Genomic DNA, 18,576 nt, shown 5'->3' on the forward strand with positions numbered 1-18,576 from the left:
CTCCCATTCCACCAAGGATATGCAGGTCTTTGGATTCCTCCATCGTCAGACCACAGCGAAACGACGGTTGGATGAAGAACGCCTCATCTTCCGGCTAGGAACTCTCCAACCACAAGGGATGAACTCGGGTTTCACCAGTTTCCTCATTTCCCCTCCCCCCACCTTGTCTCAGTCAAATCCATCGAATTCAGCACCGCCTTCCTAACCTGCAATCTTCTTCCCGACCTCTCCGCCCCCACCCCAGTCTGACCTATCACCCTCACTTTGACCTCTTTCCACCTATCACATTTCCGACGCCCCTCCCCCAAGTCCCTCCTCCCTGCCTTTTATCTTAGCCTGCTGGACAAACTTTCCTCATTCCTGAAGAAGGGCTTATGCCCGAAACGTCGATTCTCCTGTTCCCTGGATGCTGCCTGACCTGCTGCGCTTTTCCAGCAACACATTTCCAGCAATATTAAAAATCACACAACACTGGGTTATAGTCCCACAGGTTTCTTTGGAAGCACAAACTTTCTTACAAGAAAGCTAGTACTTCCAAATAAACCTGTTGGACTATAACCTGGTGTCAGGTTCAGCTGAGGCATTCAAGAGGGATAATGGATGGTTATTTGGATAGAAATGATCTGCAGAGATATGGGGAAAAGACGGGAGATTGGCTGTAAGGAATGATGATTGTTTGAGGGGCCAGTGAGAGAGGCAATGGGCTGAATGGCCTCCTTATGCACTGTAACAATTCTATAATATCACTGTGTTATGCAGCATGTGAATGCATTGGAAAAGCTAGGGAGAAACTGTTGTTTCAGTTTTCCTCTGGCCCATGGTTTTGGTTTCTGGGGCAAAACTTGATCAACATACCATCCTTCAACCTTCATTCCCGTCCCTAGTTGCCCCTTGAGAAGGTGGGGGTGAGCTGACTCCTTGAACCGCTGCAGTCCATGTGCTGTGGGTAGACCCACAATGCCCTTAGGGAGGGGATTCCAGGATTTTGACCCAATAACAGTGAAAGAACGGTGATATATTTCCAAGTCAGGATGGCGAGGGGTTTGGAGGGGAACTTGCAGGGGGTGATGTTCCCATATACCTGCTGCCCCTGTCCTCCTCGATGGAAGTGGTCATGGGTTTGGAAGGTGCTGCCTGAGAATCTTTGGTGAGTTTTTGCCATGCATTTTGTCGATGGTACACCCGGCTGCTGCTGGCCTCGTACCATCTACAAGATGCACTGCAGAAATTTGCCAAAGATCCTCAGACAGCACCTTCCAAACGCACAAGCACCCTTCCATCTGGAAAGAAGAAGGAGGTCTCACCTGGAATTCTCCATAGCTTTTACAATTTTAAAAATTCACTCATGGGCTGGTGGTCAACCCTGGTCTTGGCCAAAAAGACAAGACTGGACCATTCAGCCCCTCCAGCCTGTCTGGAGCCCGGACCCGATGTCCTGCTCAGCCTCACCTCCCTGGACCTGCCAGGGCCCTGGGTAGAGCCTACAGACGCCCTCTCTTTCAGAATCCCCCCCAATGACCCCTCACCACCCTCTCCCAGTGTCCATTTATTTATTCACAATACTCTCGCCATCAGATAAATTATTGTGGGTTGCATTTGGTTGTCAATTTGAAAAGGAGAATACGTGAACATGGTGCAGGAATATTCCCCTGATCCTACTCTGTCTTTCAATAAGATCATGGCTGACGTGACCACTCCTGATTCCCTCAACCACCTTTTCATTCCCTTTCTTAAACAGAACCCAGTTACCTCTACCTTAAAAAAAACACAGAGACTCCATTTCTAATGTCATAGAGTCATACAGCATGGAAACAGGCCCTTCGGCCCACATCATCCATGCCAACCAGGTTGCCTGGTCTCATTTGCCTGCCTTTGGCCCAGATCTTCTGAACCTTTCCTGTCCAAATGCCTTTTAAATGTTGTCATTGTACCACCCTCCATCACTTCCACTGGCAGTTCGTTCCATACGCGCACCACTCTCTGTGTGAAAAAGTTACCCCTTGGGCCCCGTTTATTTATGATCACTAGTCCCAAAGTGCTCCCCTGCTCACACCTCAAATCACTTCCCCTGCCTTATATCTTGAGACGTGATGGAGTTTTGCCCCTTCTCCAGATATTGACTGAGAACGTTTTCTTGAACACACTGAGCAAAGTCCTCCCTATCCAAGCCCTTAACACCACAACAGTCCCAGTCGATGTTGGGAAAGGTAAAATCCTGATTATTCTCACATGTGATCTCCCTGCACACAGGCTCTGTACCTCGATCTTAACTCTCCGTAGTGATTAGGAAGGCACTTGACGTTGTTGACCTTTGTTGCAAAGGTTCAGTTGTTTGTGGTACCAAAGGTTAGTGCCATTCATAAATGATTGACCCCAGCAACATCCAGTCATCAATATCATCATATCAGAGAGTCATTGAGTCATTCAACATGGAAACAGACCCTTCGGCCCAACCAGTCCATGCCAACCATAATCCCAAACGAGTCCCACCTGCCTGCTCCTGGCCCATATCCCTCCAAACCTTTCCTATTCCTGTACCTATTCAAATGCCTTTTAAATGTTTTAATTGTACCTGCATCCACAATTTTCTCTGGCAGTTCATTCCACATACAAGCCACACTCTGCGGAAAAAGTTGCCTCTCATGTCATTATGGGCGGCACGGTGGCACAGTGGTTAGCACTGCTGCCTCGCAGCGCCAGAGACCCGGGTTCAATTCCCACCTCAGGCGACTGGCTGTGTGGAGTTTGCACATTAGATTAGATTAGATTACTTTACAGTGTGGAAACAGGCCCTTCGGCCCAACAAGTCCACACCGCCCCGCCGAAGCGCAACCCACCCGTACCCCTAACACTGCGGGCAATTTAGCATGGCCAATTCACCTGACCTGCACATCTTTGGATTGTGGGAGGAAACCGGAGCACCCAAAGGAAACCCACGCAGACACCGGGAGAACGTGCAAACTCCACACAGTCAGTCGCCCGAGGCGGGAATTGAACCCGGGTCTCCGCAGACACATTCTCCCTGTGTCTGCGTGGGTTTCCTCCGGGTGCTCCGGTTTCCTCCCACAGTCCAAAAAGATGTGCAGGTCAGGTGAATTGGCCATGCTAAATTGCCCGTAGTGTTGGGTAGGGGGTAAATGTAGGGGTATGGGTGGGTTGCGCTTCGGCGGGTCGGTGTGGACTTGTTGGGCCGAAGGGCCTGTTTCCATACTGTAAGTAATCTCATCTAATCTAATCTAATCTAGAGTCACAGAATCATAGAGATGTACAGCACAGAAGCAGATTCTTTGGTCCAACTTGACCGTAATAAATCTAGTCCCACCTGTCAGCACCCAGCCCATATCCCTCTGAACCCTTCCTATTCATATACCCATCCAAACGCCCATTAAATGTTGCAATTGTACCAGCCTCCACCACTTCCTCTGGCAGCTCCTTCCATACATGTACCACCCTCTGTGTGAAAAAGATGCCCTTTAGGTCCCTTTATAAATCTTCCCCCTTTCACTCGAAACCTATGCCCTCTAGTTCCGGACTCCCCCACCCCAGGGAAAATACCTTATCTATTTACCCTTCCCATGCCCCTCATGATTTTATAAACCTCTATAAGGTCACCTCCAGCCTCCGACTTTCCAGGGAAAACAGCCCCAGCCTATTCAGCCTCTCCCTATAGCTCAAACCCTCCAACCCTGGCAACATCCTTGTAAATCTTTTCAAGTTTCAGGTTTCACAACATCATGCCGATAGGAAGGAGATCAGAATTGCAGATAATATTCCCAAAGTGGCCCGACCAGTGCTCTGTACAGCTGCAATGTGATCTCCCAACTCCTGTTCTCAATGCACTGACCAATAAAGGCAAGCATACCAAACGCCGCCTTCACTATCCAACTGCCTGAAAATTAACTTTCAAGGAGCTCTTTGTTCAGCAACACTCCCTGGGACCTTCCCATTAAGTGTATAAGACCTGCTGTGATTTGCTTTCCCAAAATGCAGCACCTCAGCAACACTCCCCAGGACCTTACCATTAAGTGTATAAGTCCTGCTAAGATTTGCTATCCCAAAATGCAGCGCCTCGCATTTATCTGAATTAAACTCCATCTGCCACTTCTCAGCCCTCCAGATCCTGTTGTAATATGAGGTAACCTTCTTCGCTTTCAATTTTGGAGTCATCTGCAAACTTACTAACTGTACCTCCTGTGTTTGCATCCAAATCATTTATATAAAGGACAAAAAGCAGTGGACCCGGCACTGATCCTTGTGGCACTCCATCGGCTAGGCTAGATATTCTTTAAAATTTAGTTCTGGAAGAAAGTTTGTATTGACCTGAAAAATGAACAAAATCGATACAGCAATATAACAGTACTGGATGTTTGAAAGGCCAACTGTACACACTTGAATCAGAACTTCAGCTGAAAGGTCTGGATACTTTCTGCACTTAGACAAAAATAATGTGAATTGATGTCCGTATCTTTGAATATTTAAAAAAAATCTTAATTGTAAACTTCCCTTTTCTCCCCTTTCCTCATATCCTTGTGTGTGTGCATATTGTAACAATGACCTCTATCCCAAGTCTGAATGTTGTGTTTTAATCCTAAATATTTTGTTCTGGGTCATTTTTCAATCGGTTTCACAAACAGAGAATTTTGAACTAATGGAATTAAACAGAACAGCCAGATCATAATGTTAGTTCAGGCTTATTTTCATACAGACCACGTTTGTGGTTGTGGGGGACCTTTTGAGAGAAGATAATAAACATACAGTCACTGTAAACATCCTGGAGTGGGTCAAAAGCCTTTTTTAAAATCTTTCTCCTCTCACCTTAACAGTATGCCCTCCAGTTTTTAACTCCCCCACCCTAAGAAAAAGACCCTTGTCAGTCGCCTTACCTTTTCCCCTCATGATTGTAAAAACCTCAGTGAAATAGCCTCAGCCTTTCCAGTCTATTTTTATAACTCAAACCCTCCATACCCGGCAACATCTTGGTAAATCTTCTTTGAACCCTCTCCAGTTTAATAATCTCCTTCCTGTAATAGGACGACCAGAACTGGACATAGTATGACAGAAGAGGCCTCACTAATGTCCCGTACAACCTCAACATGATGTCCCAGCTCCTATTCTCAAAGATCTGAGCAATGAAGGCAAGTGTGCTGAATGCCTTCTTAATCATCCTGTCCACATATGGTGCAAACTTCAAAGAATTACGTACCTGCCCCCCCCCCCCAACATCGGTGAGTGTTTTGTAGGTGGAATTCTCTCCAGTGTCAATGTGGTTGGAGACCCTCATCCACTTGGACAGGATGAGTGAGTGGGCAAACATAGCCCAATGCAGGATTAGTGTGGCGAGATAGGAAGTTCAACATTCTGGTGTGAAAAGGGGAGAGGGAGAGCGTTGTTGAAATGGTGATGTCTTGGGAAGTGTGGACATTCCAAGGGATCTTGCAGCCAGTCATAGCTGGGCAGAAAATATGAGCAGGAGCAGACCATTGGGACCTTCGGGCCTGCTCTATTATGTCATGGCTGATCATCCAACTCAGTTCCTGCTTTCCCCTCATGTCTTTGATCCCATTAGCCCAAATGATATCCATCTCCTTCTTGAAAATCTAGTGCAAGAGGCAATGAGGAAGGCCAATGTTATATTGGCCTGGGCAGATGGTGAAATTTAAATTCACTCATTGGCTGCAGAGCTTTGTCACGTTACAGGAGGCCGAGTCATCGACTCCTTTTCTTGCGAACTGGTCTCCCTTTTCATGTGTCGAGTTGCGGTGACGTCCCAGCATCTCCATGGAGACAGTGAAGGACTGTTTGGGCTATTCAGCACTGGAGTGTGGCCGGGGATCTCCCCTCAATCCAATCTGGAGATTGAATTGAATTGAATTGAATTGAATTTATTGTCCCGAAATATGTTCTGTACCCACCTTCATTGTGAACCTTCTGTCTGTCTCTCTGCGCTGGGCCCAACGAGGAAGTGGTAGCAATCAAACCGATTTTAAGGGAAGATGGTGGACGAGTGCTATTGTCAGTGGTCTTGTACTCATGATTATTAATGTTCTGGGGAGAGGGGTTTAAATCCCAGTCACCATGGCAGATGCTGAAGTTTGACTTGAAAGAGATTCAGAAAAGATTTACAGCAATGTCATAGAATCATAGAGATGTACAGCACGGAAACAGACCCTTCGGTCCAACTCGCCCATGCTGACCAGATATCCTAAATTAATCTAGTCCCCTTTGCCAGCACCCAGCCCATATCCCTCCAAACCCTTCCTATTCATATACCCATCCAAATGCCTTTTAAATGTTGTCATTGTTCTAGCCTCCACCACATCCTCTGGCAGCTCATTCCATACATGCACCACCCTCTGTGTGAAAAAGTTGCCCCTTAGGCCTCTTTTATAGCTTTCCCCCCTCACCCTAAACCTATGCCCTCTAGTTCTGGACTCCCCGACCCCAGGGAAAATACTTTGTCTATTTACTCTATCCATGCCCCTCATGAGTTTATAAACCTCTATAAGATCACCCCTCAGCCTCTGTCACTCCAGGGAAAACAGCCCCAACCTACGCAGACTCCCACTGTAGCTGTTGCCAGGGTTGGAGGGTTTGAGCTGGGGTACAGCTCTGTTTGGTTAGGGACACAGCCGCACACGCCTATGGTCCTCGTGTTGATCAAACATCTGCAAGTTTCACAACGGGAACGGCCAGCTTTATCTCCACAAAAACCATGCAGGAACGCAATCATCCCGATTCCCTCCCGGGCCTGTGGCAGGGAGCTGATGGGAACATTACTGGAGGTGACGTGAGAGTGGTTCACTTTGAAAAGGAAGGCTAAAAGGTTCACGGCTGAGGGTGGATTGGTGTGGGGGGGGTGGAGGGGGAGTTCCGGTGTTTGGAATCCAGAGGGTGGAAAGCTGGACTTGGAGGAGCTCTGAGTTCTCCAAGGGTTGAGAGTCTGGGGACTGGTGTTGAGGGAGAGCGCTCGAGTATTCCGAAATAACGGTGTTGTCCCAGAAGGCTCCCGGGAGTACAGGAGTGAGGGAGGGGTGTATGGGAAGATACACTCAGGACAGCATGAGTAGGGGTTTGGTGGAGTTGACAGTAATGGAGGTTAGTTCGGATTAGAATGCCAGTAAGATTCTCCTGAATGCATTATTGAGGCTTTGGGGAAATGCAGTGTTGTGGGATTGATTGTTGCTGATCCTGCTGCATGTTGGATTCCTCTGCCCAACATTGCTCAGTGTGTGGGCCACTGTGCTTGATAGCTCTCTCCTTGATTGGTGCCTGGGGTTTAGGATTGCTTTCTGTGAATCACGCAGCATTTACAAAGGACTCTGTGTAATCACCGAGGGAAGAGATTGTGGACTGAAACCACAGGGACCAACATTTCCCAATGTCCCAGCTCTGTCTGTAGGTGTGTAACACGCTGTGTATGAGGAATCAAGGAACCTGTGACCATCTCAGCGCCTTCCTTCAAAAGCACCCTCTCACTAAAACATACAAGATTCTGAGGAAGGGTCACTGCACCTGAAACGTTAACTCTGCTTCGTCTCTTCACAGATGCTGCCAGACCTGCTGAGATTCTCCAGCAATGAGGGGCATGGATAGAGTAAATGGCAAGGTCTTTTCTCTGGGATGGGGGAGTCCAGAACTAGAGGGCATAGGTTTAGGGTGAGAGGGGAAAGGTTTAAAAGGGACCTAAGGGGCAACTATTTCACACAGAGGGTGGTACGTGTATGGAATGAGCTGCCAGAGGAAGTGGTGGAGGCTGGTACAATTACAGCATGTAAAAGGCATCTGGATGGGTATATGAATAGGAAGGGTTTGGAGGGATATGGGCCGGGTGCTGGCAAATGGGACGAGATTAGGTTAGGATATCTGGTCTAGGGTCTGTTTCTGTGCTGTTTCTATAACTCTATTTCCTTTTCTGTCATAAAAGAGTTTCAGGGACTTGACAGGTGAGATGGTTGTCTCCCCCTGTGGGAGAGTCTAGGACCAGAGGGCATCATCTCACAATAAGGAGTCACACATTTAAGATGGAGACAGGGAGGAATTTTTTCTCTCTGGGGAGTGAATCTGTGGAATCCTTTACCACAGAGGGCTGTCAACGCTGGGTCATTGAGTCCATTCGAGGCCGAGAGAGATTGTTAATCAGGAAGGGAATCAAGGGTTATGGGGAAAAGGCAGGAAAGTGGAGTTGAGGATTATCAGATCAGCAATGATCTCATTGATTGGGGGAACAGACTCGATGGGCTGAATGGTCTATGTCTGCTCCAGTGTCTGATGGCCCCTTGGGTAGCCTGAATATTGACCCAGTTGGTCACCATGGTGACAGTTACCACTCCCATCTGTCCCCCATTTCTGAAACTGCATAGTGCAGGTTATCACTAAATCGACGCTCAATAATACTCCACCTAGTCTTAGATACAGAGTAAAGCTCCCTCTACGCTGATTTAATCACCTAAGGGATTTTTGTTCCAATCAGTGAGCTTAGACAGGTCTGTATCCTGGGGCTCCCCCACTTGCGAGGAGGCAATGGCCTAGTGGTATACTTGCTGGACTGTTAATCCAGAGACCCAGGTAATGTTCTGGGGACCCAGATTCAAATACCATCATGGCCAACGGTCACATTGAATCCAACACAAAACTGGAATTAAGAGTTTAACAGCGGCTGTGAACATTGAGTACAAAAGCTAATGTCCTTTTAGGAAGGAAATCTGCCATCCTTATCTGTTCTGGTCTACATGTGACTCCAAACAGGCAGTTAGGGATGGGCAATAATTGCTGGCCTACCCCTCATCCCTGAATTCTGCCCTCACCATTGACAAATAAAATTCGGGCTTTGTGGGAGAGGTATGATGGCTGAGGGTGGGGAGAGTGTTAGTGAGTGGGAGGGGTAGGGGTTTGGGGAAGCTGTGTATACTGTGGGGCCTCACTGTCAGGGAGTGACCTCTCTCAGGGTGAGGTGCAGTCTGTCCCTTTGATTCCCTGAGGTCTCCCCCCCCCGGCCGTGTGTCAGAGACCACCTTCCTCCCATGACCTAACCGAATCTCTGTGGTCAGTAGCTGACAGTGGAACCCAGGGGGAGACGGTGCCTGGGAGTTGTTTGCTGTGAGTCTCTGAAGTTGCCGTTTAAATGTTTTCTTTTCTCGATGGTAGGTGAAGCGATACTTCCTCATCGGAGGGGTAATGGAATCCCTGCCCTCGGGCTGATTGGAATCACACTGTGTAACTGGGCTGACTCCACCCAGGAATGTTGCTGACACCACTCCGGCTTTCACAGAACTGCAGTGTTCAACTCCTGTCAGTAACCTCCAGTAACTTCCTCCTCTCACTCACTGTTACATTCTTAAATTCTCTCTTAAATGTCTGTCTGTGTCTTTGTCAATGTCTATGTGCACTTCTCTATGTTTCTCTGTCTGCCACTGTCTGTGTGTGTGTGTGTGCCTGCGTGCACCTCTATGTATATTTCTCTGTCTCTGTCTGTATGTCTTTATCTCACTCTTCCCCTCTTTTTCTCTCACCCCGTGTGTATTTCTCTCTGCCTCTGTCTGTATGTCTGTGTGTGTGTGTGCCTCTTTATATGTTTCTTGGTCTCTGTATTTCTCTCTCTCTCTGTTTTTCTCTCTCGCTCTCACATCTCACTCTTTGTGTATATCCCTCTCTTTGCGTGTTTACAATGCTGCCTACTGACCACACACACACACACACACACACACACTGTATCAACTCCTTTCTCCCCCTAGTCAGTCTCTCTGCCGTTTCTAGCCTTGACTGCTCAAAAATGGTCAATTTCTGAGTTGCTTTGACATCCCCTGTCCTTGCTAAATCGTTGTGTTTGTTGTGAAATTTCAACTAATAATGACTCACTGAGGGTGTGTTTCATTAATCCAATGAGACCCAAGTTGGGAAAAGCAGTCACTCTTTCCTCCCAGGCTGACCTCTGGAGTATTTCCTGATTTCAGTCACCTGACCATCATTGGTTGTCCCCCAGCACCCTCTGTACATCCCTTTACCTCCAAGCTTGGGGTCCCCTGGTTTGGTGTCAAATTTTCTCATGATGCATTCCCACAGTGTGAGGTGCTGTGTGGGAGTGCTAAAGGGTGCTGTGTAAATCCACAGTTGCTTGAAGAGCAGACTGAGAGTTATTAATGTCCTGGCCCTCTGTCACATCTCAGTTAGATGCTCATACCACAGGAAGAACTATTAAGGCAACTTGGTCAGAGCAGGACGTTTTTAAAGAGTGTCTCTGAGCTGTGGAGAGTTTGAGAATGCCAGTTACTATGTGATTAAGTCTGGGTCCTGCCTGGGGACAGATTGGGAATAAGATGAGGAAAGCGCTGTCTCCAATAAAGTCAGGCTGTGGTCAGGGAGTTGTCTGTTCACCTCCAGCTCCAAAGTGCAAACTGTGTTTTACATCAGCTCTGGTGTCATTCAAGTTAGTTCCTCAAACAGCAGGAAGAATCTGAGTTCCTCTTTCGTAAACCTCCAAGATAATTGTTATCTTGTGTTTATTAACCGTTGCTGGCTGTGGTAGAGACTTGTCGGATTCTGGCAGTAAAGGGAACACCGGGGAGAAGGGGGCTGCAGGCTGGATTTTCACCCTCAGTCTGTTGTCTGGAGTCTCTCTCTCTCTCTCCACTCGCCCCACTCCCCGCTGTGAGTCCTGTCTCAAAGGTATGTGTTTGCTCAAAGTCATTGCTTCAGAGTGCAGGCAGATCCACAGGATGGTCTCTCCCTGTGTGGGAGTGAGTGTGGGAGTGTGTGTGTGAGAGAATTACTGTTTGAGTGAGTGTGTGAGAACAAGTGTGTGAGAATGAGTGTGTGTGTGAGAGCGACTGTGTGTGAGAGCAAGTGTGGTTAAGTGTGAGCGCACAAGTGTGTGTGTGTGAGAGAAAACACGAGTGTATGTAGCTGTGAGAACACAAGCGTGTGTGTATCTGTGAGAACAGCCCCCTCTCTGTTGTCTGTCTGTGTGGTGTCAGGATTGTGGGGAAAATAGCTTTCACCTCCGGCATTGTCCAATTGGCTTGGATATACCTCCCGTATTGAGAAAGGTAACGCCATGGTTATGTTGTGAGGCATGGGTCAGACCTCACAGGTGCTGATGGAGATTAGGGTGATAGTTAGTTCAGTTGGCTGGATGGTTGGTTTGTGATGCAAAGTGACACCAACAGCAGGGGCTCAGTCCCTGCATTAACTGAGGTTCCATGAAGGACTCTCCCCTCACCTGACCTCAGGTAAGAGAGGTTAGCCTTCTGAGACAATAGCGACTTCCCCTTGATATTAAATGCTGTTAATTGTTTATTAATTGTCAAAGAATTAGAGAAATCTACAGCACAGAAAGAGGCCCTTTGGCCCATTGAGTTTGTGCAACCCCGTTCTGTTCTAATTGGGTTTCATTGGGGACCACAAGCTGCCTTGACACATCATTCACTTGCGTTCCTATATATGGAGCAGATTATTAGGTTTGGAGGCACAAGGGTGTAATGCCTGTCTCTGTAAATAAAATCCGGTATTTGGTTAAAGGATCCAGTTCTCCCATCGCCTACCCCACCCCCACCCCACCATCAATCCCTTGGTAAGACAAATTGTCACATTGTACTTATCCAAACAACAGGCCTTTACCCACCCTGGCCTCACCTTCTCTCTCTCTCTCTCTCTTTCTTTTCTTTCTCTCTGCCTCTGTCTGTCTGTCTGTCTCTCTCTCTCTCTCTCTCTCTCTCTGTCTCTTCCATCTCTGTCTCTCTCTCTCTCTTCTTTCTCTCTGTCCCACACACCCTCTGTGTGTGTGTCTCTTGTCTCAAACACTCTCTCTGTATGGAGGAGAAAGTGAGGACGGCAGATGCTGGAGATCGGAGCTGAAAATGTGTTGCTGGAAAAGCGCAGCAGGTCAGGCAGCATCCAGGGAACAGGAGAATCGACGTTTCGGGCATAAGCCCTGAAGAAGCCCGAAACGTCGATTCTCCTGTTCCCTGGATGGTGCCTGACCTGCTGCGCTTTTCCAGCAACACATTTTCAACTCTCTCTGTATACTTTACATATATACATTTATATCGCTCATGCGCTCTCTCTCTGTCTCAAATAATCTTTCTCTACACTTTATACGTCTTGCTCACTCACACTTCCGCTCTCTCACTCATTCTCTCTCTACCTCTGTTTAATATAAATGCTACCTCAACTCCTGTGGTGTAGATGTACAATTTACTTTTATTATCATTTATAGTAAGTTTGGGTTTTTGCTGTTTGCGTTGGTTGGTTTTCTGCACATCTGAAGTTGGTCACTAACATTTAAGTGCTTCTTTAGCTATAATCATCTTTTTGCAAATGGATTTTGAGGTGAGCTTTTGAGCGAGTAGGCTTGCAGGCAGCAGTAATGGAACAGAGTTGACTTTAGATTATTTACTTGACCAGGTCATGAAACAATGAGGCCTTAAGGTTCATTAGAGATTCCTGGAAGTTTTTCTTAATGAAATGGATGGGATAAATAGACAAAGTCTCTCTTCTGGGATGGGGGAGTCCAGAACTAGAGGGCATAGGTTTAGGGTGAGAGGGGAAAGATATACAAGCGACCGATGGGGCAACGTTTTCACACAGAGGGTGGTGCGTATATGGAATGAGCTGCCAGAGGAAGTGGTGGAGGCTGGTACAGTTGCAACATTTAAGAGGCATTTGGATGGGTATATGAATAGGAAGGGTTTGGAGGATATGGGCCGGGTGCTGGCAGGTGGGACTAGATTAGGTTGGCATATCTGGTCGGCATGGGCAGGTTGGACTGAAGGGTCTGTTTCTGTGTACATCTGTGATTCTATGACTCTAAATTAAGGGAAACGCTCACTGTTGAGAGAGGGTGGTTTTGTTTTGTTTTGAGTTTTGGCTAGTGCAGTGAATTCCTTAGAATTGGATAGCTTTGCAGACTGGTATCCTGAGAACGGACAGGTCTATCATGATGTAATAAAACAAAGAAAGGATATAGGGTGAACTAGGTTATCTTAGAATGAGGAGTTGGTGTTAACTCAGCCAGATGTGTTGGGATAAAACCTTGAAGAGAGAACTTTAAAGCAAAGAATGTTAAAGCTTAGAGATATAACAACTCTAGGAAGATTAATCCCTGCTCTTCTAGCTTTTACATTAAACTCTCAAATGAGTTATTGAGTTAGATACAGGGAGTCTTGTGTCAATATGATATGAGTAGTGTTCTGGGGTTCTGTACTGGGGAGGTATGATTTCAGTAATGTCCAAAAACTATTGGGTTTTCCTTGCAATTTATAAGATACTGGCATCACACCTTTACTGTGTATTTAAACATTTATAAGTAGATAGCTTTTCCTACTTTATCTTTAATCCTTTTTCTAACAAATTTGAGATTTCTTATTGAAGTGAGATCTGCAGCGTGTGCTGTTATGTTTCAGTAAGGGGCCACTGCATTGAATTCTGGATTAGTGGTGCTGGAAAAGCACAGCAGTTCAGGTAGCACCCGAGGTGCAGGAAAATCGACGATTCGGTCAAAAGTCTTCGCCACTGCATTGAAACCAAAACTGAAACAAAGTAGGATTTATCAAGCCAGGGTCAGACTTGTCCACTATTAACATTATCTGGGATCAGAGCAACATCCCAGAAGTTTTGCTAAGAATCTTCGAATTTAAAAAAAATCCAAAAAAGGAGCTTGGAGATTTTTCAGAATATTTAGACTCATAGAATCCCTACAGTGTGGAAGCAGGCCATTCTGCCCATCCTTACTCTGCAAAGAGCATGTCACCCTGACCCACTCCCCCATCCTAACTCTGCATTTCCCATGGCTGACTCACCTAACCTAAACATCCCTGAACACAACGGGCAATTTAGCATGGCCAATCCACCTTACCTGGCCATCTTTGAATTGTGGGAGGAGACTGGAGCAAACCCACGCAGACACGGGGAGAGCGTGCAAACTCCACACAGACAGTTACCTGAGGCTGGAATCGAACCCAGGTTCCCTGGCGCTGTGAGGCAGCAGTGCTAACCACTGAGCCACCGTGTCATGGTTTCCTGGTGTCTGCTGATTCCTACAGGATATGTGACATGGATTGAAAATGTTAATTTAGCTGCTGTGCCCCTTCGAATTGAATGTGCTGCATTTTTCCTTTGGATTTGCTCCTGGCCCCCACACTTTCTGTTCCCAGAGTTGGCTACGTTCTCATCTCATTCTTGTCGATGTGGGAGTTGCTGGCAAGGACGTGACTTATTGTCTGGCGTTGAGAGGTGACAGTCAGCTGCTTTCTGTGTCATGGTTCCATACAGCTCTGTGACCAGAAACAAAAGTTGATCTTGAGAGCATGAGTTCAAACCCCACTCTGATCTCAACCTTCAATAACCTGGGGGTGTAGTTTAACGTGAAAGGCAGGGCCTTTAGATAGGATTTGAGGAAATGTTTTCTTCATCTAGAGGGTGGGTGGGATCTGGTTGGGGAGTTGAGGAAGGAAATCTCACAACCTTTAACAAGTACTTGGATTAACCTTTGCAATGTCCTAATATTTCAGGCTATGTGTGAAGTGGAGGAAAGTGGGGCTGGTATCAACAGATTGGCATATTCTTGATGAACTGAAGGGTCTCTTCTATATTGTGTGATTCTATAGTAATAAACATACCAGGAATAGGCCATTTGGCCCCTCTAGACTGGTCTGCTGTTCTGTAAGCTCATAACCTTCAAGGCTATGGGCCTGGTGTTGGAGAGTTGGACTTGTATAGGTAGGAGTACATTTTTTTGGGCAGTACAGACTTGATGGATCGAAGGGCCTCTGGTTGTTCGGGAATTGGGCAGATGACAAAATTTAACTTCACTTCAATAAATCTGAAATTGAAAGCTTGTCTTGATGGTGGCAACTGTGATGGGCCACACCAATTGTTGTGAAAACCCGTCTTGTTCGCTAGTGCCCTCCTTAGGGAGGGTAATCTGCCGTCCTCAGCCAGTCTGGCCTACATGTGACTCCAGACCCATGGCAGTGTGTGTTAACTCTTGACTGCCCTCTGAAATGGGCCAGTGAGACCTTCCATTCGAAGGGCATTTGGGGATGGCCAACAAACGTTGGCCTCATCAGTGATGCCCACACTCTGTGAAGAGAATAGGTAGAAAGGCCAGCTGTGGTGAAGCAGTTGAGGTTGCCTCCACATGACCCCAGTCCCTCGAAGGTCACATCTGTGTCTAGTAAAAGTGGAGTGTCAACCCCATAGCATAGGCCCTGGGGCAGAATGTAAGGAGACAATGAGCAGTGGTAACGTCAGGGCCTCCAGACTGGATCCAAAGGATCGCAGCGTGTGGGTAAGCCATGGAGGAATGGGATGAGAAGAACTCTCTTCACACAGAGTTGGGGGGGCAGTGGATCTTTGGAATTCCCTACCCCAGACAGCTGCAGAGATTAGATCGAGTACGTTCAAGACAGAAATTGATAAATTTCTGGAAGTTAGTAATGTGGGGATACTGTGGGGAAGAGTGACTTTGCAGAAGGTGATCACCCATGAGCTAGAACGGCTGAGCAGGTTCAAGGGGCTGAATGGCCTTCTCCTGTTTCTGAGAATCCTTCTATGGCTGTGCCAATTAGGCTACGGGAAGGGTGATGAGAGTTGGAAGCCATTCTACTGTTGAGCTCTGCTTAGACATTCTGCCCCCTCTGGATTATCCCCCTTGGGTGCCCACCAGATGACGGTGGCTACCAGTTGGTTTGTGAGGTTCAGGAAAGTCCATGTGGCAATGGGTGGGGGAGGGGGAGTGCCAAACCTACTCCAAGTCTCCCTGGCACCCAAGCCTGGGGTCAGAGATGACCATGAGCTGTTGTCACTGATTGAGACGTTGTGTACAGGCAGTGAGAGCGTAGTGAGTCAGGGAGTCACTCAACTTCTTACCGAGCGCTGCTGACTGTAATCTGTCACGGAGATGCATCAGGTCAGTGAGGTGCCCTCTCCCTGCCATTCCACGTGGGCACTGACACATTCCGAGTCAGGGAGGTGGCAGTGGGTCTAATCCAGCCACTTCATTGGCACCGTGTCCATCACTTTCAACACTTACCACCGATACTCAGTAGCAGCATTGTGTACCATATATAGAAGTTGACCAAGGTTCCTTCGACAACACCTTCCAAACCCATGGCCACTTCCATCTGAAAGGACAAGGGCAGCAGGTAGAGTTATACAGAACAGAAACAGACCCCTCGGCCCAACCAGTCCACACTGACCATGTTCCCAAACTAAACTAGTCCCACCTGCCTGCTCCTGGCTCATATCCCTCCAAACCTTTCCTATTCGTGAACTGATCCAAATGTCTTTTAAATGTTGTAACTGTGCTGACATCCACTTCCTCTGGCAGTTCGTTCCACCCACGAACCACCCTCTGTGTGAAAGAAGTTGCTCTTTATTTCTTTCTCCTCTCATCTTGAAAGTATGCCCCCTGGTTTTGAGCTCCCCCACCCTGGGGAGAAAAGCTTTGCTATTCAACACGTCGATACCCCTCATGATTTTCTAAACCTCGGTTAGGGCACTCCTCAATGTCCTATGGAATTGAAAAGCCCCAGCCTTTCCAGTCGATTTTTATATCTCAAGCCTCCAATCCAGGCAAAATGCTCGTAAATCTTTTCTGAACCTTTTCCAGCTAAATAATATCCTTCCTGTAACTGGGTGACCAGAACTGGACACAGTATTCCAGATGAGGCATCACCAATGTCCCGTACAATCTCAACGTAACGTCCCAACTCTTACACTCAGAGGTCTGAGTGAGCAATGAAGGCAAGTGTGCTATACGCCTTCTTAACCCCTCTGTCTACCTGTGACACAAGTTTCAAAGAATTATGTATCTGAGCTCCTAGATCTCTCTGTTCCAAAACACTACCCAGGGCCCTTACCAGAAACTGTGTAAGTCTCCCTTTGTTCACTTTACCAAAATGCAATTATCCAAATTAAACTCCATGCCCCACTCATCGGCCCATTGGCCCAATAGATCTGTTTGTAACCTTAAATAACCTTCTTGGTTGTCCACTTTACCATCAGCTTCAGATCAATCTGAAAACTTACTAACCATGCTTCCTGCATTCTCATCCAAATCATTGACATAATTCGCAAACAAAATTGGACCCACCCCCTGCAAGTTCCCCTCCAAGCCACTCTCATTCCTGATTTAGAAATATATCGCCGTTCCTTCACTGTCGCTGGGTCACAATCCTGGAATCCCCTCCCTAAGGGACATTGTGGGTCTACCCACAGCACATGGACTGCAGCGCTTCAAGGAGGCAGCTCACCCCCACCTTCTCAAGGGGCAATAAATGCCGACCCAGCCAGCCATGTCCGCGTCCTGTGAAAGACATTTTGAAAATTCTGTGGCTTTGTGCAGTCTCAATGTTGAAAGAGAGCGAGTGTCTGGGCCCTGGGCTCTGAGGAGGTGACTGGTACAATAACGCAGGCAGCCCTGATGTTAGAGAGACATGGTGAAGATATCACACCCTCCCATAGGCTCAGGAGTGAAGCCAATTCTGTTATCAAGAGCAGAGGTTGAGATGATTACATGTGTACAGCACCGAGTCATTTACAAGTCGCCCTGGTGATGAGTAAGTCGAACACTTAAAAACAAAACAAACCATAAAATCCCGAACCATACATGTCAGAATGAGGTGTCCAAATGAGATCTGGGCACCTTATTTAGAGAAGGATAGGGACAGGGCAAAGGGGATTTGCTAGAATAATACCAGGAACGGAGGATTTTCGACATAAGGAAAGATTAGAGAGTTTGGGCTTATTCCCCTTGGAGCAGAGAAGATTAAGAGGTGACCTTATTGAGGTGTTTAAAATTATAAACAATTTTGACAGGAGAAAGGAGGATATTCTGTTTCCTCTAGTTAATGTGTCAGTATCTAGGGGTGACAAATTCCAGATTGTCAGCAAGAGGAAGTGGTGTAAGTAGGTATAATTACAACACTTAAAAGGCATCTGGATGGGTATGTCAACAAGAAGGGTTTAGAGGGGTATGGGCCAAGTGCTGGCAAATGGGACTAGATTAGGTTAGGATATCTGGTCAGCATGGACGAGTTAGACCGAATGGCCTGTTTCCATGCTATACATCTCTATGACTCTAAGAGAGCTGGGAGTGAGATGAGGGGAGTTGCTTGGATTTGGAATGTACTGCCTGGGAGAGTGGTGGGGTTAGGTTCCATAGAACGGTTCAGAGGAGAGTTGGATATATATTGGAAAGGGCTGAAGTTAGTGGGTTACGGAGATAGGGCCAGAGGATGGGATGAGCAGGGTGGCTCTTTCAGGAGCTGGTACACACACTACGGGCTGAATGGCTTCCTTCTGTACTGAAAAAATGCTATGATTCTAGGCATCATCTTCAAATCCTTACAAATGAGGAGAATAAGACAGGCTGATAATTGCAGAAACTTGCAGACTGCAAAATCATTCAAAATGAGCTGGTTATAACTGTAGTGTGCACAAAGAAATTGGTTGGAGGCCATTCAGCCCATTGACCCAAAGCAAATCTTAGCAGGACTGATACACTTCATGGTAGGGTCCTGGGAGTGTTGTTGAACAAAGAGACCTTGGAGTGCAGGTTCATAGCTCCTTGAAAGTGGA

The 18,576-nt window shown here is 47.0% G+C and overlaps 1 protein-coding gene across 1 annotated transcript in view; it reads left to right on the forward strand.

The window, feature by feature from the left end:
• The first annotated feature begins 10,506 nt into the window (after nucleotides 1-10,506).
• The window catches only part of LOC122548321 (arf-GAP with Rho-GAP domain, ANK repeat and PH domain-containing protein 1-like), a 121,892-nt gene continuing 113,822 nt past the window's right edge, over nucleotides 10,507-18,576 (forward strand). Inside the window, exon 1 of the mRNA XM_043686853.1 lies at nucleotides 10,507-10,662. The gene's annotated coding sequence lies outside the window, so the exon portion shown is untranslated. The remainder of the gene's footprint in view (nucleotides 10,663-18,576) is intronic.

The sequence above is a fragment of the Chiloscyllium plagiosum genome, unplaced genomic scaffold (genome assembly GCF_004010195.1).
Source record: "Chiloscyllium plagiosum isolate BGI_BamShark_2017 unplaced genomic scaffold, ASM401019v2 scaf_57, whole genome shotgun sequence".
In the NCBI taxonomy this organism is placed as follows: domain Eukaryota; kingdom Metazoa; phylum Chordata; class Chondrichthyes; order Orectolobiformes; family Hemiscylliidae; genus Chiloscyllium; species Chiloscyllium plagiosum.